The following is a 23881-nucleotide window of genomic DNA, read 5'->3' as shown; positions in this document are numbered from 1 at the left end:
ACCGCGCAAAAAAACAAGGCAGAAGCCAAACACTTGTGCGCTTTCATTAAAATATAACGTAACCTCATAAAACTCGCCGTATAGTACATGTAACGTTGTGATGTCGATGACTATGAAGCTGCGCTGAATTTTGGCATTAACGTATGAAATATTTATCTCACAATTTATTCAGCTCGTACGGCGCATCATGCAGGCTTCGCCAGAACCCGAGGCAGTGAGCGATGTTTTAACTTCGATTTGGACCACATGTTTCAAGTCGGCGTCGAAGAAGAGTCGAAATAAATATTATGGTGAGCACTAGGTTCATAAACCCAGCTTATGTACATTGAACAGCCTGCGGACAAAATCGGAGATTAAAAAGCGCAATTTCGTAGGCGACAAACCGGCCTTCAAAGTTATTTTGGTACGCCCTGAGCGTGCTGCATTTCCTACACGTTCTACCAGCACCACACGATTTTGATGCGTTCGATCGCCTTTCCGTCGGTTAGCCTCGAGGCGTGGCTTCAATATGTAACAAAAATCAGGAATGACTCCGGAGGGGGCATGCCTGTTTTAAACGCCTATTTTCAACAATACAAAGCATCGTTTGCTGCCACACATTATTCAAAGGCATACTGAAACGACATTTTATTCGAAACGAATAATTTTATGTTTTTAGCGTTGTTGTATGGCTAAAATGTGCTCAAACAGTAAACAAGTTGTCCAAATATCAATAATTGCAGTTCATTATGTACCATAAAAGTTCACGAAAATTACTGAATTGAGCAGCACACAAGTATCTGAATGCGCCCGCACCATACAGCGCAGAAAAGTACATTATTTAAGTTTTTTCTAGCGCCGAGAATTTCATGAAAAGGGGTCGTTCATTTTAGTTTGACATTGCTTAACATACCAAGAGAAATCAATTCGCTGTTATACAATTTTGAGACTTGATAACAACGACTTTTATACAACAATTTTAACAACCGCTAATCCCAGCTTTCATCGCTGTTGAAATAACCCTTGCCTCACAGAACCCGGGTTGTTCAAAACCCAAAACCAAAAACAAAACAAATAGAAGTATAAAAACCACTCCCGCAACTCTTTGTGAGGATGAGTGGCCAATATTAAATGTACTAGCAGTGAATTTCATTTCAGTGCCTGTGTCGCTAACACGAGAGCAATTTCGAAATCGCAATAGCTGTTTCATGCAGCATTGTTCACAAGGTTTTTGTTTTGTTTTGTTTTTTCGCATAGAAATATTTACCGCAACCTGTTTCATTCAGGCTTCATTATTTTCTTGACGCTTTCTCTTGTGCTTCACAACCTTCAAAGAGCGTGCCCGTCGGTGGTATAGCGTGCGAGGATGGTTGCGCCCGTCAGCTAAATATCACCGCGGCGCACTTTCATCGGGTCTAAATAATGAGCCGCTTCGAAATCTCTCTTTGTGTTCCCAAGCGCCGGAAACTACGCGGCAGGCAGGTGAAAAGAAATGAAAAAAAAAAAGTCTTCCGGCATAGGGGGATACAATTCGGCCCGGGGCGTTATATTCGCGCCGCATTCCGAGAGCGTTGCCCGGAACGAAACCCGCGTGCCGAGCCAGGAGCCCTGGTGACGACGACTTTCACTCGCCGGCTTATGAACGGCGGCTGCGTCTAATTGCGACGTCTGCGTGCGACTACGTTGGAAAAGGCGCGGTAGCAGCTCGCGGCTTCCCAGCTTACTCCGGCATCCGTTTCATCTACGCTTCTTACTCTGCATCCGAGACTTTTTCTGCTTCTATGCTTTCTGGAGGCCGAAGGCCGACAGAACTGAGCAACGGCTCCTTCCTCTTTGTGCCCTCGGAAGGGTTAAACGCCCGCGCCAGGCGCGCTGGGAAATCAACTGTAACGTTAGGCGACGCCGCCAAGTTTGGGGAATGCGCGATGGCGCCGTGCGCTGCCGCAACTCTAGACAGCAGTTTTTTGTGTGACGTTCTTATTTTCTGTTTTGGAAATACTTCTGCGGTTCTGAGTCTTTGCCTCTACTCCCCCGATCTCTGCGAGCCGAGGAAGTTTGGGAATCGCTCCGAGATGCCGTAATGGCGCAAGCACGAGCAGTGGTTGTTCTTCTGTTTCAGGCGCCTGGTCGCGCGGTGTTATCTGAGGCTGTGCTGAAAGCGGAGAGTCTGTTTGTCCCTCCCGATGCTAATTAGGCCGCGCCCTGCTACCTTATTTGATTAGGAAACAGTTTAACGCGTTGTGGCTGTTTGTTTGATTGGCAATGTTGTCGATCATATTGAATAATTCTGGGAACTGCGTTTCAAGACAAATGAACGCGTACCAAACACTGCCGCCTTTCATTCACTGATTGAAGCCTGTGCCCGCCACTTCGTATGACTGTGGCATGCGCCTGTGTTCTGTACAAATCCCTGCGGAAGGAAAGGGGCGGGGGATAATCATCATCATCACCACCACCGGCCTATCTACGCCCGTTGCAGGGCAAATGCCTCTCCCATTAATCTCCAATTATCCCGGCCCTGTGCTCACTGCGAGCAATAACCTTTAGTTACTGCAAGAACCTACAACAACATCTGTGGTTCAGTTACCCCGATTGTCGTTAAGGGAAACCATACTTCGATCTTAGCGATCTTAGCTCGAACGATATCGAGTCGGCGTCCAATGGGGATTCGTCGCAACTGGCACCGGATATGCCTTTAGCGTTATAAACTGAAGGAAAGTAAGCACACGAATCAGCGTCGTTGTTCCTGCGGTAAAAGCGATAGAAGGCGCCAATGTTATAGCCCTGCATGCAAAGAGCACACCGTACTACGAGTCCAGCCGGTATCGCAATCAAGCAATTCAATAAAGCGCATGGCGATTGCTTGAACATCAACACTGCGGCCGTACAGGTGTTCCCAAATAATGACTTCGCATGTTGCGAAAACGATGACTACACATTCGTCCTCGGTGACGGAACAGTTTGTGTCCGCTTTCTTGAGCGGGCAGCTGGCGCAAAGGAGCACGTACTTATGTAATCAAGGCTGTCTCTGCGCTATAAACTTTCAACGAAAGTCGCTCCTGACACCAGCTCACATCTGCGTCGAATCGTCGAAGGAGTGGCGTAGAAATGCCTCAGGAGGGATTTCTCCCATCTCCCATCGGTGGAGATGGGAGTAAAATTCGTAACTTTATAAACGCGTCGTCACACCAGTGGCCACCGCGCTGAGAGGCCATTCTTTTTATTGTCACCGAGAAGTTGAGTCTGTAGCGGCCTCTTTGTTGTCAAAGCATGCGCCCACTATCATCACCATGGACCGCTGTGCCAGCGTCAGCAGCGCGTGTCCGCGACGCACGACGAGCCACGCGCCAGAGAACACCCAGGCTACTGCGCTGCGAGGCCGCGTTCCACAGGCGCTCCCCAACTCGCGGCTCTAAAAAAAAAAAAAAAAAAAGATACTTGCGGACTCCTACTGCCTTCGAAACTGATCTGAACATAAATGTAGGGTCAGCCGCACGACCACATCGGCGCCCACATCAATTGGTGACCCGGACGTCGGCAGTATGGAGCCCCACTTCGCTTGCCCTCTGCCGCCCTACCCGGCCTTCGAGCGACCCTACCCCCGAGCCTGGTTCTTAAAAATGGAAGCGCACTTCTTCATCCGCCGCATCGACTCACAGACCGAGAGCTACCGCACCACCACCGCCCTGCTTCCGGCCGACCTACGCTGTGAGCCGCTAAAACATGGTGAGCGGCCCTACGACACGCTACAGGCCTACGTGATGGCGCACCTCCGCTCGAGTCTTTCCCGCCACAAGGACGCTGCATCGCCCCTTCCACGGTTACCTCGCACGACGTACCGCACGATGGAATGGGAACCGTGCTGACCTGCTTGCAGGCTCCCTCGCGCCCTGAAGACGATTCCCCGACCCAAGAGCGGAGAGACGTTCTACCACCACCCGGCCTCTCTGAACGTCGATTTACTTTCGGCAACTCCAATCTGGCTGCGCCCACGCACTCAGCTCCTGGTGATTCCGCCAAGCCACTCAATACAATGGCCTTGCCACCTCGCCCACCGTTCTACCCCAAGAACCCCGAGGTGTGGCTTATGCAGGTGTAATGCTTTTTCGACCTGTACCACGTCACAGCCCAGGAGGGCCGTTACTCGCTGATGTACGAACTCCTAACATCAAGCTTAGCTTCCAGCTTGCCGGAGCCTGGAGCCCAGCCCTACGACGAGCTCAGGACCATCCTCCTGACGCGCTACGGTCGGTGCCTCAAACCACCCATGCCAGCCGCCCGGCCTTGCACCACCCCGGTCGGGGACCATGCTCCTAGCAGCAGCATGCTGGCGTCGGCGGTACCACCCCGCGACGACACCACGGCCCCTGTGACCACGCTCTATCCCGTGGATGGCAGCCCAGAGGCAACGACAATGAAGGACTGCACCTCACGCCCTAGCAGTCCGTCGCCCAATGTATCTTCGCTGCCTCCCCGCAGCACTCAAGCCCCGGGCTGGCTCCTCAAAAAACCGTTTTTACCACCATTCATGCAAGCGGCTCCTGAGAATCCAGGTGCAATTTCGTCAAACACAACGCCGTGTGAATCCACACGCCTGCATACTTCAGTCGAAGACGCTGTTTCGCCACGCATTTCAACCATTTGTGCTGTGGTTGACGCGTCCATTTCGGTTCCCCTGCCGTCACCGCAAATCACGCACGAGACGCACACTGTTGTACTCGTTCCCAACGTTGAGGAAAGCCCGTCCTCCAACGACCTGACCATTATGGCTGAATGAACGCAGAGTCTTCGAGCCAAAAGTCCCGCACGTCCCAGGAATCAGCCCCCTCCTGACTTGAAGCCACCCCCGCAATTAGTCATTTCCGCCGTCGAGCTTAAATGCCGACGTCGTCGTCTCAAGCGCCGACCACGACGGCGGTCATCTGGGCTGGCACGGCAGCATGATCTCCACGTTAGCTGCCTGTTCCGGCACTGCGAACGTCCGAGGCGAACGCGCTGGATCCGTCGTGTTTTTTGCGTTCACCATCTCCGGTTTGCGGTTACTTCTGCACCACGGAAGTGCCGCGGTATTCATCGGAGTCGTCTCGCAATTCCAGGTCAAGCATACGCCTCGATGCTGCGCCCGACTGTACCCTCTCCACCTCAACTTCGACAGATCAGGCGTGCCAGCACACGAGCACGCTCACGATACGGAGTACTGCGCTTACAGCGCCCTCTCTTCATCAACCGTCTCATCTGCATCTGTCTACATACCAGCGGCAGCTGGGGTTGGGACCGGCCGACTTCTGATCAAGCTCGACCGCTGCACCACACCCAGCCCAGGCCACCGGAAGCAACAATGCGCTACCGAAGCACTTAAGATGACGACTTGGACTGTAACCGGAACACCTTACGAAAGTGACCAGTTTAATATCTTAGAGTTCAAGAACCTTGACCATGGACACACCGTGTACATATACTTATGCAGCCTTCGTCACGCCCGTGCTACCCTGTGTATATAGCTTCCAGCACTAGTTGCTCCTGTTCGTTTCCCTTTTGTCGCGCTCCGCGCCAGGGGGGGGGGGGGGGGGGGGAGCCCTGTAGCGGCCTCTTCGTTGTCAAAGCATGCGCCCAATATCATCACCATGGGCCGCTGTGCCAGCGTTAGCAGCACGTGTCCACGACGCACGACGAGCCACACGCCAGAGAACACCTAGGCTACTGCGCTGCTCGGCCGGGTTCTACGGCCACTCCCCTACTCTCGGACTCCTGCTGCCTTCGAAACTGATGTGAAAATAAATGTAGGGTCAGCCGCACGACAACATCGGCCCCCACAAGTGAATTGGTGCTCTGATAGTGACGTAATTCAGAATAAAACAGCCGGAAATAGGAACACAGGCCTACGAAGATGCTAGTAGCCGCTTGGGTGTCATATATCGAAAATTCCTCCACGAGCAGAATTTGGTTGGCTCGGGAAGGACTCAATGATTGCAGAGAGCGTAGACGACGATAACCGGATTCCGAGTAGAAAAGCGACAAGGTTTATGTAGCAATGTTTAAGGAGGACCTTGACGCACAGGGAGATATTGGAAAATACAACGACGTCGTAAAGGTGCAATGGACATGTCTTCTTTTTCAGTGCGAAAAAAAGTTGTCCGTCATTTTTAGGAATTTCGTGGTTTTATTACAACCCTTCAACTATTCAACCATCACTACCCCACCCTGAACATTGACCTTGTCTGGACTCCATCTCTCTCCTCAGAGACGGGTGACAACTATACCCACCAGCAAGCCTGCGCCCTATTTTTGCGGTCTACCAAAGACGGTTTGGACCCACCCCCCTGTTCACCATTCAAACAATCACAGCATTACGAAGGAAAGTTTGACATCCACCTGAATTCGGCCATACGGCTACAAAGGGAAGCTATACAGTTTCCTCAGAAGCTTCGCAGTTGAAGAAAAATTCGTCCTGGTCCAGGATTCGAACCCGGGACTACCGCTTAACCGGAGCAGTCGCTCTACCAACTAAGCTTATCAGGAGGCTAGTCGTTTGTAGGGCGAGAACGAATTGATCAACAACTAGAAGTAATGGTCGTCCACTACTTCCAGTTGTACAAATGACTAGCCTCCTGGTTAGCTCAGTTGGTAGGGCGACTGTTCCGGTTAAGCGGTAGTCCCGGGTTCGAATCCTGGACCGGGACGAATTTTTCTTCAACTGCGAAGTTTCTGAGGAAGCTGTATAGCTTCCCTTTGTAGCCGTGTGGCTGCATTCAGGTGGATGTCAAACTTTCCTTCGCAGAAACTTACTCCACCTTGAGGATTTCCCCTAAATCTGGTCGACAATCACAGCATTACCACGTTCTTAGACAATCCTGCCCACCTTCTCATCCTAACTTGCTCAAACACAAAGAAATTATTCCCCGTCAAACTCACACGAACACCTTTTCTCACCCCACCCGGTACACCGCATCGATCCTGTCCTATATTCCGCGGAATATGTTTTGTTTTCAACCAGGCACTCTAACCCACGTATGTATTTTTGCTTGTACCTGATTGCATTATGCCGTACTACGAATACACGGGACAGGAATATCTCACTCACTGGACAGGAATATCTCACTCAAACTCAAACTTCAGAATATATATAAACTGCCGCCATCGGACTCTTGTGTGGAGAGGCGAAATCGTTTATTGCCACTGAATCATTTGGAGCGTTGTGTCGGACCACAATCTCTTAAAAAAATTAGTACCCTTCCACTCTGTGAAGAAGGATTACCTGCGAAGCTCAACGCAATCCACGGAGTGCACGAAAGAAAACGCGATTGTTCGTAATTTGTGATTGAGCATACTTCATAGCCAACTAGCTGAATAAAAGTGGGAAGGACCCGAGGTTCAGTCACACCCGCTTTGTACGCAGTTGACTGTTTGTGCAACGCACCGACCCAATACGCTCGACCACTACGAGGACAGCGGACAAGTCGTATTGGGCCGTTTGACGTCCACGTTTAAACCTCCTGCCAGCACAATGAACATGTCATCAGTAAGGTCATGAAACCTATATCTTCGCGTGCGCCACCTCCCCCCCCCCCCTCTACTACTATGTGCGTTTTATTGGCGCAAGGGCATCTGAGGCCAAAGAGCGCCAAGACAATGTTTGTTCACGTTTATTGCTAAAATACCATGGCGATGATGGTGATGAACTTGATAAAAAATAGTGTATAGATGGGTGTAAAGGGCCCTTACTCTAAAAGGGGAGGATGATTAAGATGAGAGGTAACAATGATGATGTTTAAGTGTGACAGTGCTGGGGGCATCATAACATGACCCTAGCTCCAGCGATGGCAGTGACGTCCATGAAACCTGTTATGAAAACGCTCCGAACCACCCTCACTGTCATCGGGTGGCCCTGATGTCACACATGGTATGAGATGAGTGCTAAAAATCCAATGTCAGCGAGGTAGGCTAAAAGGCGTTCACTTCTGATCGGGGGTTGATCGGATAAAAACAAAGATGGGTGTAAGGGTATCGTGTAGGTGTATAGTTCGGGGAAGTGTCGTTTCCTTGCTTCATGGTATGCCAAACATTCAGTCAATACGTGGAGAACTGTAAGTCGTCGTCCGCACTTCTCACAAGCAGGTGGTGCTGTTCCGTTTAAAAGGTATGAGTGAGTAGCATGTGTGTGACCTATCCTTAATCTACATATACCTCCCCCCCCTCACCGTTCAACCCGTGCAGGGCGGCAACCAGCTATGTGCGCTGACTTAGAAGTGGAAGAAATTGTCTAAAATGACGCTGTAAAAGCCCTTTAAGCTGAACAAGTAATATTGCCCCACGTCGACATTCCGAGGGGCCAATTCGCCGTTCATCCGGGGGGGGGGGGAATCGCAGCTATTCGGCAAGCTGGTACTCGAGGACACAACGGCGGCGGCAGTGGCTTTCTATTGTTTTCGCTCCGCGCTTCTGTTTGGGCCGACGCTTTTTCAATTCCCGCTTCCCGCTCTTCCTCCAAACAAACTACATGCATCCGCCTATAGCGAGTTAAAGCTGGAAAGTCCCGAGCTTTACTCTAGCGGACAAACATGTAACTGTCCGTTTCTCTTCCCCGTCGCAGGCATCTCAATGTCTGTGTAACACAACAAACCCATACCGAAACCAATCGATTACGGAGGGTAGCTGACAGGACGCATTCAGCCATGAGACGTCCACGTTGAAATCTCGAACTAGCGCAACGGGAATTACCGGTAGCGGTATGAAGCCCAGCTGTGCGTGCATGCCCCACTTCTCTCCACTCCCCCCCTCCCCCTCCCCCCCCATATACATATACTATATACTGCTCCGCAGTAAAAGAATGTACAAGAGGTTGTTTACAGCACAGCAATTTTTGCTTCCCGGTGTATGCAGTTTTTGCCGACGCAGTACAGCAAACAGGGATAACACAGAGTGTTCCTTAAGCAAACATTTACTGCTTGTTTCTGTCAGTACTTCTAATTTTAACTGTTTGTGCACATTCCAAATATGATTGATTTTAAGGAGTGTCGGCCGTAAACGTTTAACACTTCCCCAGGATTTATTAAAAAGAAACTACTGCTTTCACTGCGACAAGACTAAACGCAGAAACTGAAAGGCGAGGATCAACCATCATGCTGATGGCTTGTACGAGTCGGATGTTTTTGAAGTTGGTGATCAGACACTAATGCTCTGTATACCTCATGTTTATTACGGGCGAAGCGCCTTCGGGGTTCGGGCTGTCGGCCTCTCATGTAATCGTCGTCTCAGGTAGTTATGGTAATAAAACACCGGGACACTCGTTTTCAAACGCCTCGTGCTAGAACACTTCCTGCTTCAATGACACGGGCCTTTTACAGCAAAGTTGTATACCTCTACCCCCCAACGGTTTCATCTCCGTGGGCAAAAACGCCAAGGCGCCAAGAATACACTTGTACACTGCATGCTTCGCCCCTGCCTAGGTTTCACGTTAGTGGAGATGGCCCGGGATGTTTTGTGTTTCAGGAATCATAGCTCTGGGCCCCAATTAATGCAAGCGCAAGTGATGTGCGAAACCACGGTACGCGTTCTGGTATTCTTATCACCAGTAGGGAAACAGTCGTTTGAAGAGAAGCAGCAACTTAAAGTCCGCTGTGTACGACTTCATGTTTTTTACGCATTAAAAAATTGTCATTAATGTTTCTTTTTGCAGCTTCTTTTTGTAATGCCATGCGGCCCGCAGAGTAAATCAATAATATGAAGTGAAGTGAAATGAAATTAAATGCAATTAAAAGGAACCATTGTCATTTTCGTTCTTTGCAAACCCGAATTGCTGCTCTACACTAGTAGTTATGCACACCACACAGCAATTTTTCTTCATTGTAATAATAGCGACATAGCATCATGTCTTCTACGCGCAATGATACAACGCGACGATCTAGGAAGCGTACACCCAAACACGTACGGCCCAGGAATAAAGATGTCTCGTTCGCGGGAGCGCCTGCCATTGGGGTCACGGCGTGGCAAAGAAGCAATGCTTTCGGGTGCAAAGAAAAGCGCGTGACGTGACAACGCCGGATGCGAAACAGCCTCAAGTGACGAGAGAGAAAGGAAGAAATTCCGAGGCTTCCCTGGCGGCGCGCTCTTTACCGCGCACGACCGCGGAGGGCAACGCGAGAAAGTGGGTGGGAGGAAGCAGGGGCATCTGTTTCTGACGTCCCCACAAACACGCCGCCCTCGGCCCTGTAGCGGTTTCCCTTGCATCCGAAGGCCCAGTGGGACGTGCCTTGCAGCCCCGTCCATTGTTTTCGGCCCAGCGAAACACCCCCCCCCCCTCTCTCTCTCTCTCTAAGTCATTCCTCTCCCCTTGGTCCAAGGCTCCTGGCGTATTGTTTGGGGCAACCGATGGCTGACTTGGTTCTGGGCCAGTGGGCTCAAAAACGCCGACTCCGCGACGCCTGGCTCTCAACGCCTCCTCCTCCTTCGCGTCTTGGCCATTGACGTCGTCGCTCCGGACGAAAGCCTCGCCCCAGCAAAACCCCTTACGCCGTTTCACTTTGGCTCATTCAAGCTGTCTGGCATTTAAAATAAAAGTGTAGGAAGATGCATTGTGAACGTCTTGGAATCTTGACAGCAACACCAACCTTTTGCATTAAGGCTTATCCTCACGTCGAATTTTTTTTTCTATGTAAACCTCTATTACACCGAAACAATTTTGAACACTTTTCGACATTCCTCATGCATTTTCGTAGAGGCTGTACTGTGTTTCTATATTTATTCTACACCGGAGAACAATCTTCTGCTAGCGGTTAGTCTGATCGCTGGGGCCATTACCAGATATCGCAGATGTAAAGCGAATTTTTTTATGGCTGGGGGTTTTGCGCACGCGTGATTTCATGTACAGAGATCCCGCTGCGTCCTAACCACTGGAGAAAACGTCTGCTCCTCGTACCGATCCTGAATTCACACGCCAGCAAGGAGGGTTGCTGTGAGTTTCATCCTTGTGGAAGAGCATGAGCGGTTCTCCGACAACTTTAAAATCTACAGCGAAGCTCTCAAGCGTCATTTCATGGCTCACGCGAAGTCAACGCTGTCCGTGGTCGCTTCGGGCTAACCAACAGCAACGAGTAAGCGTAGAATACACTGGGGAGGGCAGGGTGAGAGATGTGGGGGAGGGAGGGGGGGGGGGGGAGTGCTGCAATTACAGCTGGTGTGACTAGGAAAGCGAATAAAGAAAGTACGGAAGTAGCGTGAAGAGTAAAGCTGTGACAAATAAAATAGAGGGAGAATGAGCAAGAAACTGACAGACAGAAGCCTGCATGTTTATTGGCACACCCCTTCCTGGTTGCGCTATGCCGGAGCCAACCGCCTGACAAGTCCCTACATCTTATACGAAGAGGAGAAGGCGTGCTAGAGCGGCGAGACTGGTGTAGTTTCGTTTTCATGGTAACGTGGAATGACTTATCTCTAAAAGCGGGGAATTACGGAGCAGCCTGGGTTGCCGAGGTACTAAGGCATGGGACTTAATTGGGATTTAAACGTGGCCAGTTTGTTTTCCGGCCCGGGCACGCGTTTTTTCTCCACTTTCTTACTTTCTTTTAAACGTTTCAAACCTCTTATTTTTACACAAAAATAGACGAAATACACCTCCTTGGCGTTCTTGACTGCCAGCTTTTCTTTCTGTGTTCGTGCAACGAGCCCCCTTATCCCAGAGTTTATATGTAAATAAAATTAGAATTTTATGATTCTACGCAGTTTTTTACAGCAATGAGGGTGACTTCTTACAGTGTCCGCAGCGCTATATTCTTTGAAATTTTATTTTTTGAGGTCCATGTTGTTTCATGTGCTCTATACAAATGAAATATTCGCCAGTGATTATCTATCATAGAATTTTCTAACCAGTAGCGTGTACAGACAAGGAAAAAACACGTTAGGTTGTTGCTCTATGAGAGACATGATCGTCCTTGCCTTCACCCATTTCAGAGACAACTTATTTAGAACTTTTACAACGTTTCACTTTCAATCCCCTCAAGTTTACTTAAAAACTTCCTGGGTTCTCGTCAGCCCTTCGTCGAAAGCGCAGCCGAGTGTTAAGCGTGTTAGGCAATTGAGAACAACGAAAGGCTCATGATGCCAATCGAAGGTCGCTGCTCTCACTTCGCGGCCATCAAACCGAGACCACTATGTTTTTTTATCCCGTTCTGGGGGTGGTTCGAGCACATCCCTTCGGCAGAAGCGTCGAGGGGAAGGAAGCGGAGGACAAAACGCCTGCATCCTAGAGCTAACACCATCCAGATAAGAAAGCCCCTTAATGCCACTGTCGTAATCCTATTAAACGTCCTCCGTTCCTACCGTCCTATTCCTTGAAACATAATACAACGTAACTTCGGTGCTCTCGTGGCGGTAAAAAAAAAAAAACATCTCCGAATGTTAAATACCAGGAAAGCACGAATGCTCACAGGTCTTTTGTTTGTATGTAGGGGGTGTTGTCTGGCACGCGGCCGGCCTGTTTGCAGCGCGATCGAGTTCGGCGAGCGCATCGAGGATGTCCCCACTTTTGCAAATCCCGCTGATCGATGGCGCGTGCGTGTGGGAGTAAATATTTGGGAGTGGTTTTATAGATCCGCATGCATAAAGTGATAGCGGCCCGACCGGCCTCTGCCGCCGCTTCCTCTCCGCGAGTATATCTTCGACAAACATCGGGCACACACAGAGGCAGACGAAAAAAAAGGGTAAGAGATGCATCGATATGCCGCGCAAATAAAACTTCCATTGGCACTTCATCGATGGAGACGCTCGTTTGTAATAAGCACCAAACATCTGAAAAAAGTCCGTCAGAAGAGGATTGGGAAATGCTTGCGCCAGATGACAGCTGGAGGTACGGCTTTATCTACGAACGTGGGAGGTTCGGGGCTTCAAAATGAAGAAAAACTCTAAACTAAGCCAACTCAAGCAAAACTGCATGGTTTAGGAATTTTATTAACGAATCATGCAACGCAGACACGTTCAGAAAACTAACCAGTCCGTGAATTTCGCTGGGGCTTACAGTGCGCGTATAGCTTAAAACGGACCTGAAAAAAATTACGTGCAGGAGACAGATGTAGCAAGCTGCGTACTGCCTGAACATATCCAGCACCTATTTTACCATTAAATTAGACATAAGTACTAGAGTTCGTTCACGGGGTTGCCCTTTGCCCTTACATCGTTTAATGCCCTGTAATCCCTTCGAATTACCCCTCTGAGAGCTTGAAACTTTGGAAGAACGTTGCACATTACAACCTAGACTATTCTGTTCACAAAAAAGAGGTCGGCAGAAACATAAACATATACAATTAATGCCAAATAGAATAGACTCGGTAACCAAGAGTTGTCTGTCCGAAAGTATAAGGAAAGCATAAAGTTCACCTGGACAAAAATGTCTGCTTAATAATGGAATTTCCGGCTGCCGAAATACACCCAGCTTTTTTTCTCAACGTATCACGAAAGTCAATTTATCCCTCCGTGAGTAGCGCCCACCGACTGCTCGCCAAAAAATAGAGGTGGGTGAGCGTTGAATTGAGACAAATCAAACAAACTGATAAAGAAAAGCCATACCGTCCATTTCATGTCAATGGACACCAAACATCCTCGAGTTTCCGCAAAGGCGGTGCGAAGGGCATCCAAACAGGAGTGTGCGTAAGCAGCTGCGCGGGAAAGGCACTAAGAGATGAGAGTCGGTGAAAGAAGGAACAGAAGGCGAAGGCGGGGCGGCCGAAAGCTACTGCTGCATGATATCGTATCGGGCTGCGGGATAGTCTGAATGACGGGAAATCGATAGACTGGCCGATGCCCCGGCCGGAAGCTAAAGCCTCGAAGGCGCGTCGCAATGACAGGGGCGTTGCAGAACAGACGGAATCGCTTGTCCTCGGATCTACACCGGCCGGCCGCAGCTCTGAGCCGGATTGGACGCTGCTGCTGCTACGGATCCCGCGCACGGCTGGCGCGGCAGCGAGGGAGCCAGGAAGTGGACAGATGTGACCGCCGGAAGTCAGGAAAGGAAGGAAGTCACCAGGTTCCGAACGGCAAGAGCTGCGGGGGCGAATGGGGCAGACTACAGGGGCAGAAAGCCTCGGCACATTTGTTGCTGTTCCCTTGATTTTTGCTTTCAGAACAGGACATTTGTTGGGACAGTACCTTCTGACGTCTTTTTATCCTGTACAACTCTCCTGATTCGCAAACCGTAGCTGTTCTTTGTATGTGTCCGTATGCTCGAGGCCGACGCGCGGGAAAGCTTTCTCGACGCAACACTGCGATTGCATCATTTTTTACCCGTTGTTTGCTTTTCGCGTAGGGTTGCCTTCGTCTAGAATCCCGTGGGATTTGGGTTGTAGGCGTTGCTCACGAAAGAACCTCCTGCTTCCGAAGTGACGTTCCCAATTCCGAGCATTGTCTTGCTTTTGGCACTTTGACATTGGATGGGTCACCAACTTGGGAAGTATGAAAATGTAATAAACAAAACGCTTCTTTTTAAAATGTTTGGCGAAAAGATCGATGTTTCTTCTGTCCATATTTACAGTCACGAAAATCTTCGGCTACCTATTCCTGTTATTCCGTTTACTGAAAAACAATTACAGACACTATTCATCTTAGATGATTGCGTTACAATGCGAAGCCTTTTTTGACTGGAGAGAATTACTCATTATTTCACAGGCATATGCGGGTCTTCGGGTCCCTCTAAAGGAAAGATATCTTGTAACGCGGGCAGTGGGAGCTTGCTGCTCATTGATAGTAAAGGCGTATGCAACACTTCCTCTTCGTGTTAAAATGGACTATTTCGCCACTGTTCCCAAATTGCGATGTATATGAAAGCCCGCAGTACCTGATCTGTGAATGCACGCGATTCCCTGCACAAAGAGGGTTCCTCGTAGGGAATTTGGCACTGCCTCTTCCCGTGCGTCTTCAACTGAGGGACAAATCAAGTGCATCGTCATCTCCCAAAAGCGCCTCATGCGCGACAAAAGATTTGAGTGCACACCAGCGAAACACAGGTGTTGACCAGACACTGTAAATAACTTCATGCATCTCATCCGTGCGGACCAACGTCTTCAAAATAATCACCATTTTTATTGCAAATGTCACCACATTCATCTCTAGTAGCATGCTAGGCATCTTAGCTAGAATGACATCACCGCATTTGTTACAAATTTTCTCTCTCTCTCTCTCTCTCTCTTACCACTTTACCTTCATGCGGTACGGCATCCGTACGGGCAAGCTGGCAAGAGAAGGCTGAAAACGCAGCCAGCCAGACCACTGAAACCGGAAATAAAAGCCTAGGAATGTTTCATAATGGAGACATATTTACCACTGCTTAGAAATGGGAACATGAATTGTTGCGAAAACATGCCTCATTGCGTATTGGCGTTATTTGCAGAGGACATCTTAGCGAACCACTGCATGCGTTTTACGTTTTGTTTGGCATCGCCATTCTTGAGTCTCTTTTCGGCGTTGTTTTTTCAGTGTCGCCTTTTCTTGAAAGTCGTTTTCTTGGAAACACTACAGAAGTATTTCACGGTTATTGCCAGAAGAATCCATACACCTTTCGACTTCGAGGACCGCAAGCGGACCTAAATGCATCAAAAATGATTCTCATCTTGAGCCCTTTCTTTACATTTAGGTACTTCGAAAAATTCGCGCAAGCTCCAGTAGTGGTACAAGGCTGGAGAAACAGCAGGGCTGGCGAGTCGACCCCTTCTCTCTTCGTCGGAGACCCGGCTGTTGCACCTGATATGCATGTAAGAACTTTCCTCTTAAAAGTATCCATGAATGGCAGACCCGGATCGTTTTGTCTACAGGCTTTCATATCTCTCACAAAGTGAACCGCCTTAGCACGCGCTAGGACCGGCGGTAATCAACTTCGCCAACTCGGCGGGTAGTGGCGAAGAGAAGAGCAGTCGAAAGATGACGACAGAGGGGCTGGACAGAGTGTTCTCGAAGGTAAAGGTGGACGACCGGCCGCGCGCTCGTCACGAGGCGCGCGCTCACGTGCGCTCGGTATTTCTGTTCATGGACGGCGAAACCAAGAGCTTAATAAAGAGTTCTACTGTTAAAACCATGTTCTACGTGCAGTGGTTGAGACACTTGCCGGTCACTACGCGTCCCTGTATTCGACTCTAGGTCCTACCAAGAGTTTATTTTTAGTTGGATGAAGTGGCAGTAATTTTTCGAGGCTTGAGATATGAATAGTGTCGGATTTTACTACTTATGAGCTATATGCAACTTGCGCAAAAAAAAAAAAATCCAGTCGCATTTTCGGCGCATTACTGCTTGTTTTAATTAATTACCTATCCGGTCATTCATTGATACCTGACCTGTAACCACGAAATTCAGGCTTGGTTACCTAGAATAATGCCCGGACTTCGGTTCCCGAAATGGATGCTGACAGATTGAAATGAAGGTATAAGAAGGCATCTCTCCGGGAGGTGGCTATGCAATAATCACCGCTGTCACCAGAATTGGATTTTTTGAGCTCAACCATACACCCCGTCATCTATGTCGCGGCCTACCACAACTGGTTAAAGCAGGAGCGTAATAAATAAGATCAACGCGATCATTAGCAAGGTCTTTAAGTCCGCGCTAGGCGTGTTTGAATCTACAAGCATACGCTCGAGGAGATAGCGGAAACACAACGTACAGCCCAACTCGAACGTCTATCTACAACACAGTTTGGAAGAAATACCCTGGAGGACCGAGGATATGTACGCCACAGCAGTGATGACAACAAACTCACCATTCCGGATGAGATACGTCGCCGGATCATGGTAAATCTACCGAAAAAAATGCACCCGAAAACAACAAGGGCAAGAGGGTGGCCAGGGCTAAAACCCTCGTTTATGTACCCGCCCAGGATAAGCACGCTCGCTATGTAGATGTGGCAGAATATCAACATGGAGCCTTCTCTGCCGTTGAGCAAAGCGGAGCCAGTGCTACTAAGGCAGCTTCAGACCGGGTCCCTACCCACCCCAGCTGTAATGCACCGAACGTATCCGGAGGCGTACCCGACCGACAAGTGCCAGCTCTGCTGCAGGGAGACTGCAGATCAGAAGCACATCTTGTGGGACTGTGTCATGAACCCCGCAGAAGCGACGTCAAGCACCATCAGGCCATGGCTTGCAGAAGCCACAAGGAGTTACACCTACGAACATCAACACTGGGCCGCCCAGCAGGTCCCGCGGGCGCTCGAAAGGCATGAGTCTCGCGAGTAGGCAACGGTGAGCTCACGTCTCGGCTGCGTAGTAGTTAACCACCTGGACGACGCCGAGGCCGTGTAAAAATGTCGTTCTGCCGGCGGCCTAAATAGCGTTTATTCAATCCAATCCAATCCTTCCTTCAACCTCTCGCTTGTCTTTTGTGAGGGTATTTCTCTTGAGTGAAAAAAGAAAGAACCACGAAATTTCAGTTATTTCTTAACATGTACATACTGAGCCCTCGTATGCTCAGAACGGCCAAAGTAACAAACCAATGCAACTTATTCGCATCATTCTTACGACGAATAGAATAGAATAACTTCAAGTTTCCTTCAAATCTTTGTGTTACCGCTAGATTTCCTTTGTTCTACAATTACAACAGACTAAGAAAAAGGAATGAAAATATCTAAAAAATAAAAACGTGCAAAATAGGATGCGAAACGCTAGCAATTACCCTAAAACACAATTACTGCGGTGCTATCCCGAGCGCGCTCTCAAATAATGTGCTCAAGTCACGCGGGGAAAAATCAGCTTGAATTAACATTAAAAATTTGCTTTGACCCTTGTTAAAAAACCTTGTTCTTGTATTAAATCCTAAGGACTTTTTTATTTATTGTTGAGACGAATGAAAATGTAAATTTGAGTGATATAAAAGACCAGAAGGACAAACGAAATTCACCTTTTCATTGGTTTACAGCAACGTAGTTACACTTCAAAGACAGAAAGCGCGCCTTGGCAGCAGCTTTTAGAATTCAGGCTCCTTTCTCGCGCTAATGTGTCTGGGCGCAGGAGTGCTTTCTTTGCTTTTCTGTTTGGTATTCTCGTTCCCAGCTTCATCTCTTTTTAGGCTCTGCACAGCACTGAAACCGGATTAGAAACACTCGATAAAATGTACGGTGCCGCACGAAACTAGGCCTGCAAATAAATGCAATAAATAAAAGCAACCTGATGTCTTTAGCCTGTCTCCTTCGTTTCGTATTCAGGTGGCGGCCGACTGCTAGAAAGCCTTTGTCTGCGCTTCGCGTATGGCTTCAGCCTGCTCTTGAAACAGCACGTCTCTACAGGGCACAAATATGTTTTTGAGCTTCAAGCTGAACATTTAGAGTGCAGCCGACTTTTATTGGTGCCATGGGGGCAGTGGTGGAGATTCCTTTTGTCAAACTGCTGCACTGAATCCACAACTCATAAGCACATTCGTTAGGATATAGTAAACGAAATTTTTAGGTTTCGCGGAGTGAACGTGCCGTAGCTTACACTCTGGCTCTGGGGCCTGACGCCGTAGTTGAAGGCTTCGGAATAATTTTGACCCTATGATATAATTATCGTGCTCATAATTCTCGACACACGGGCGTTATCGCTTTTCCCGTCCGCCGAAAATTAAGCAGAGGACAATTAGTATTTTTATCTCGTTCTGAACGTTGCAGCAATAATGCCCAATTGAGCATCGCTCAGTCGATAAGTATACACTGGTTACAACAAAATCACTTTATTCGAAATTTAGCTTCACTCTAAGTGCTTTATTCCCCCACTGTAATGTAATACAGCAAATTCTGCCCGCTTTTAACGAATTATCTCTTAAAACGGACTCAATTTCTGAGTTTCCATGTTAGAGTTTCTATGTTAGAGTTTCTATGTTAATGTTAGCGTGTTGGCTGTACACCGGAATCATTTGGACTGTACTCCTTAGAATGCAATAGCGTTTATTTTCAAGCAATACGGTGGTAGATTTCGCTGCTTGCCGCTTCGGTCGTGTGTCTGCTTTTTTGTCCTTTTTTTTTGCTTCACCTACAGTAATGTTGTGCAGACGACAACGTTTCACAGCCGCTGAGGCTGCGGTCACCGACGGTGTAGGTGGTTTAGACCCCACAGCGACCCGGTACGTGATTTCGGGCAGGTTGGCCGGGCTCGCTTAACACCGTGGCCTAGCAGAATTCGATGCACGCGCTGATGACTATGATGGTGATGGTGGTGGTGGTGGTGGTGTGGTGGGGATGATGCTGATGTGGAACACGTCACAGCCGACACGCACGCCCACGTCTTGCTTAGCACCACGCCTCCCTTTGTCCGGAAAATCACCTTAGCCCTTTGCATGGGTTGTAAATTCAATATGTGACACATGATATGGAATGCGGCGCTGCTAGTGGCAAATTCAGGCTAATCCAACGGAGTGGAGATGTTGTCGGACCCTTGTTCACCCTTAACGTGCTGTTACCTTAACGTTGAGCCTAACGTCGTGCCACTAAACGTCGAGCACAGACTTCGTTGAGGTGTATCTACTGGTTTGGAACTTTTTTTCAAGATGAAAGACAGGACGCATTTGGCTAGGTTGTCTTTCAGTCAGCCTGAGCTAAAGAGCCATAATGGCGTGAGGGATGCGCGCGAGCCCAGCACGCATACCAGACTTTTAATGCAGACTTCGGCACGTTTTTTTACTGCTGCACCTTGTTAGCATTTCTTTTAGATGCGACGGCATCTCATTCACTCGCCTTGTCCCTCCATACGGCGTTGTCGTTATCCGTCCACACCCCTCCCCCAATCTCCTCGCCGCGAGTGCTGCGCACTCCGCCGCTCACCCCTTCTCCTCTCCGATAGCGAACACTCTCTCGCGAGGGGCATTGGATTGGATTCAATTAGCTTGGCTTGGATTGGATTGGATTGGATTTGGATTGGATTGGATTAAAGTGTATTGTGTTGGATTGTGTTGCGTCATAGCCGCGCCACGTTGCGTCATAGCCGCGGCAGGGGGTTCACGGCACGTTTCACGCGATGGGAGAGTCAACCTAACGGAAACAACAACGGAACCCCATATGTGTCGCATCTACACAGGGGTTCCCGCGAGGGGAGGTGGGAGTAATTTTTTTCGCTTGCGTTTCTTCGCTTTCTCGCGGAAAATTCTTCAACAGGAAGACTGGTGAAACACACTATTCCTACCACAGAATCAGAATTCTCCGCGGCTCGGGTGCACCCGTTCTGCTCACGTGCCGTCACATTTGCATTTCACGCTGCACGCCCTGGTCGAACTTTTCTTCCACTGCTGACAAAGTGCGGAGGTAGCGGAGCGGCAATGCAGTGAGCTGCTACAATTGCTTGCGAGCACTTTTGCTTTACTTTTACTTTGAAGTTTTACTTTTTTACTTTTATTTATACCTTTTGCTGACCCCAACCACGAGAGAGAAATCCGGCGCAAAATAGGTACGGCTTTGGGGAGCACTCAGCAAGCACTCCTAAATAATAAAAAGTAGGCTACCTCTGTCACTCAAAAGAAAAATCTACTACCAGTGCGTACTGCCGGTGATGACATACGGAGCTAAAACTTGACGGTTTACTAAGCAACTAGAAAGCAACCTTAGGTCGGCTCAACGGGCCATGGAACGAATTATGTTAGGAATAACACTGAGGGACAAGAAACGAGCTACCTGGATCCGAGAACCAACTAGAGGTGGCAATATTGTAGTTCAAACAAAAGAAAAAAAAGGACTTGAACTGGCCATGTAGTGAGACGAACGCTCAACCAGTGGACAATTAGGGTAACAGAGTGAATACCAAGAGATGGGTATATAGGAGGAAGGCCAATAACACAACGGAGGGATGGCGGAATGAAATACGGAACTTCGGGGTTAAAGTCTGGAGCCGAGCAGCCCAGGACAGGAAAGGTTGGAGCTCAATGGTAGAGGCCTTCTTTCTGCAGTGTACTTGAGCAGGCTGATGATGATGATTATAATGATGATTTACAGCGGCAAACATTTTCTCTACTTGAGAACAACTTCAAAAACACGACGGTTTTTTGAGCGTTTGAAGGGGCACTTCAGGCTTACACCTGAACACACGGAGGACCAAAAACAAAAGTGGTCAACACCGTGTAACCATGGGGAAGATTCTTTCAACTTCTTATTCTACGCTTCTGTTTCTGAGCACTATGTAACCACCGCATCTAAACATAACACAAGTTAAAACTCCTTCTCTTTCTGTGTCTTGGCCTTGAATATTTGCTACGTGAGATGGTTGAGGGACAATTCAACAGCAATTATCGCTGCATGCACTGCAAAGAACACGAGTAGCAAAGATGAAGATCGCTGTTTGAGACGTGGGTCTGCCTTGCTAATACTAATTTCGCCAAATAAAGTGTAGCCGTAATCGTCAACTCGGTAACACAACGAAGAAAAGAAAATATGATAATCAGCATTTCAACTGCAGTCATGTCATCTCAACGTAACGCAACAACACATGAGATACAGGGAGGCCTAGGCGCATAGACATTGGCAAAAAGGAAAGCAGCGACTGAGGCTAAACCGCTGTTTTAGTGCTTCAAAAACAGCTCAAAGCCTCGTTGTAGAAAGAGGAAATTAACTTTTCACAGTGACTCAAAAGTTTTTGACGACAGAAGTCATTGCATATGGTTTATGCAGCTTTGTCGATACACAAAGGCACCATGCCGCCTACCCTTTCCCGAAAAAGAAGATTGTCTGTATCCTTTAGATGCCTTCAGATCCATTTCAAGCGCAGAAGGCTTCCAGGTGGCGCTTCCGTGCCGCCAGCGAAATCCCGAATGTGACTCGCTGGTGTATCTCTGATGCGGCTTTCGAATTTCGCCTTCTTGTCTTGTTTCGCTCCTCCGTATTTCCTCTGCAAACACGGAAGAAATGAACCAAAAAAAACACGCAGGGATCGCGGCGGGCGATGAAAAGTCGGCCCGTTAGACGGAGAGTTGAGCTTCTCGCTTTGAATTAAACATCGCCAGCTGTGACTCGAAGTTTCCATTTGTATCGATGTTGTTCTTTCGGAATTTCTCCAAGCCACTGCTTTCGAAGCCTCGTTGGGCATTATACCGTACCGGCTTCGGAAATCAACCGGTTGGTTACCCTGGGTCCATTCGACTGAAGCTCTCTTTGTAGAGAAGAAGAAACTCTATCGAAATGTACTATTGAGTGCTGCGGAGAAACATTTTGATTATGCCAATGATCGTGTTGTATCAATTCCGTACTTATGCGCCGTGCTTCACTATACTTCCTTAAAGGTCAATCCAAGAACTTAGGTTTTCGAGCGTAATGTTGCCAGCGCTTGAGCACTCCTTTCAAATTCGTCTATAATGATGATGATAAATTCTTTTATTAGGAAGGGGAGGACCGAAGGTCGCTGGAGGGGGAAGAGGGGGAATAGAGAGGGAGGTAGACGCACACACGTCGGGGATCGCGGGGGAGGTAACGAGGTGGCACATGGCCTTGCCACCTCCCAATCTGGAGTTCGTCTGTAATAAATTATGCTCAAAGGGAAGTGCTCATACATAGTGGCAATGGGCAAAAAAAAAAATTTTAGAAAGAGCTTCAACACTTTGAACCAACAGCGAGAAATTTCGGCATTGATGTTTGGTAGACATTTTCTGTAAGTTACCCAATCACACAACAATTGGGTGCCGCGGTTTTAGGCCTAAAATGTAATTAGGGTTTTATAGCCCATTTTCTCCACTGCCTATCAAATAGGCAATTGAATCAATTGCGCCTAGGCGGCTGTATGAATGTCTACTGTAAACTGTGAAGGTTTCTTTAGCCTTTTTGGTGCGTAGTTTCTGTTAAATTTAGTTTACCAAACGTCAAATAATACCAAATCACAAAGACGTTTGTCTGTATTCCATTAAAACCTCGCTGATACGTTCTAACTTATTCCTTTTTCCCAGCTCTCACACCCGCAGCCGCTGTTCTCTTCTGGATCCCGTCTGGAAACTAAATTGAGGTGAAAGCCATATATGCTGCATAACGAGAAAAAGCACCCGCTTCGTTGTGTTTGAAGAAACAAAATGCCGTGGTTGAAATGGGGTTAAACTAAGTTTGTCAAGCGATAGCTGGGTTTTCATCGCTTTGGGAAAAGAGTAGACCATTGGTTTGCACACGTTTAACTTTAATGCATGTAAATATGGGTTTGAGTAACAAGGACACTATTGTTTTGCAACAAGGGCCAATTTTGTAGCAGTTACTTCCGCATCTACAATTGCGCTAGAGACAAGATACACGCGCTCCTAGACGCCAAGAGCACACTTGGACCGAACGCGCAGTAAAGTTAGGTGCCGCAGCGCCTCTCGCGGTGGTGGCCCGAATGACTGATTTTGAGCTTTGGTTAATTTGCTGTCCCTCCCCAACCGCCAGAGGGGCTGGCTGCATCCACATTTTACCTTGGCTGAGCTTCGAGGTTACACTTTCGAAATGAGGTGTCTTCTAGGTCTCTTCCTGGAGTAGTAGAGCTATCGCTCTTGGATATGTCAGCAAGCGCATGCCGCTTCACAGAAGTAAAACATCAAAAAGAAACCGCCCACCTCTGTTGCTAGGCAACGCCGGGTCAAGCGCTGAAACCCGTGGAGGAGCAGGGAGTTGCCATATCTAACGGCGACGGCGGCGGCGGCGAGATGGGTTAGCCTGCTGAGCGAAATGCCTCTTTTCGGCTGCTCCTCTCCTCAGTAATATCTCGGGTTACACCGGTGTGCCAGGTTAGGCTGGATTCGGATATAGAAGTACTTCTAGCACCGCAGCGCTATCTGTGCCAACTGCGAAATGCTCGTGTAGGCGTAAACTAGATTGACGAATACTTTTGGCGTTTCGAGAAGGATTTTCTGGGTGGAAATGGGCCCAATATATAACACTCGGCTAACCGGTGGCGGGTCAGGGTCCTAAATTGGCAATAGATTTTTGTTTCTGTTGCCAGATGGGTTCATGCGTACACGGTGGGTC

The 23881-nt window shown here is 48.5% G+C and overlaps 1 protein-coding gene across 1 annotated transcript in view; it reads left to right on the top strand.

Annotated features, from left to right (window-relative positions):
- Positions 1-23881, top strand: part of LOC144174538 (cell adhesion molecule Dscam1-like) — a 345506-nt gene that overhangs the window by 40604 nt on the left and 281021 nt on the right. The gene's annotated exons all lie outside the window — the stretch shown is intronic.

This window comes from Haemaphysalis longicornis, unplaced genomic scaffold (assembly GCF_048455015.1).
Source record: "Haemaphysalis longicornis isolate Haplotype H1 unplaced genomic scaffold, Haemaphysalis longicornis Haplotype H1 scaffold_3, whole genome shotgun sequence".
In the NCBI taxonomy this organism is placed as follows: domain Eukaryota; kingdom Metazoa; phylum Arthropoda; class Arachnida; order Ixodida; family Ixodidae; genus Haemaphysalis; species Haemaphysalis longicornis.
The sequence above is the reverse complement of the archived record's forward strand: the minus strand, read 5'-3'. Positions and strand labels throughout refer to the sequence as shown.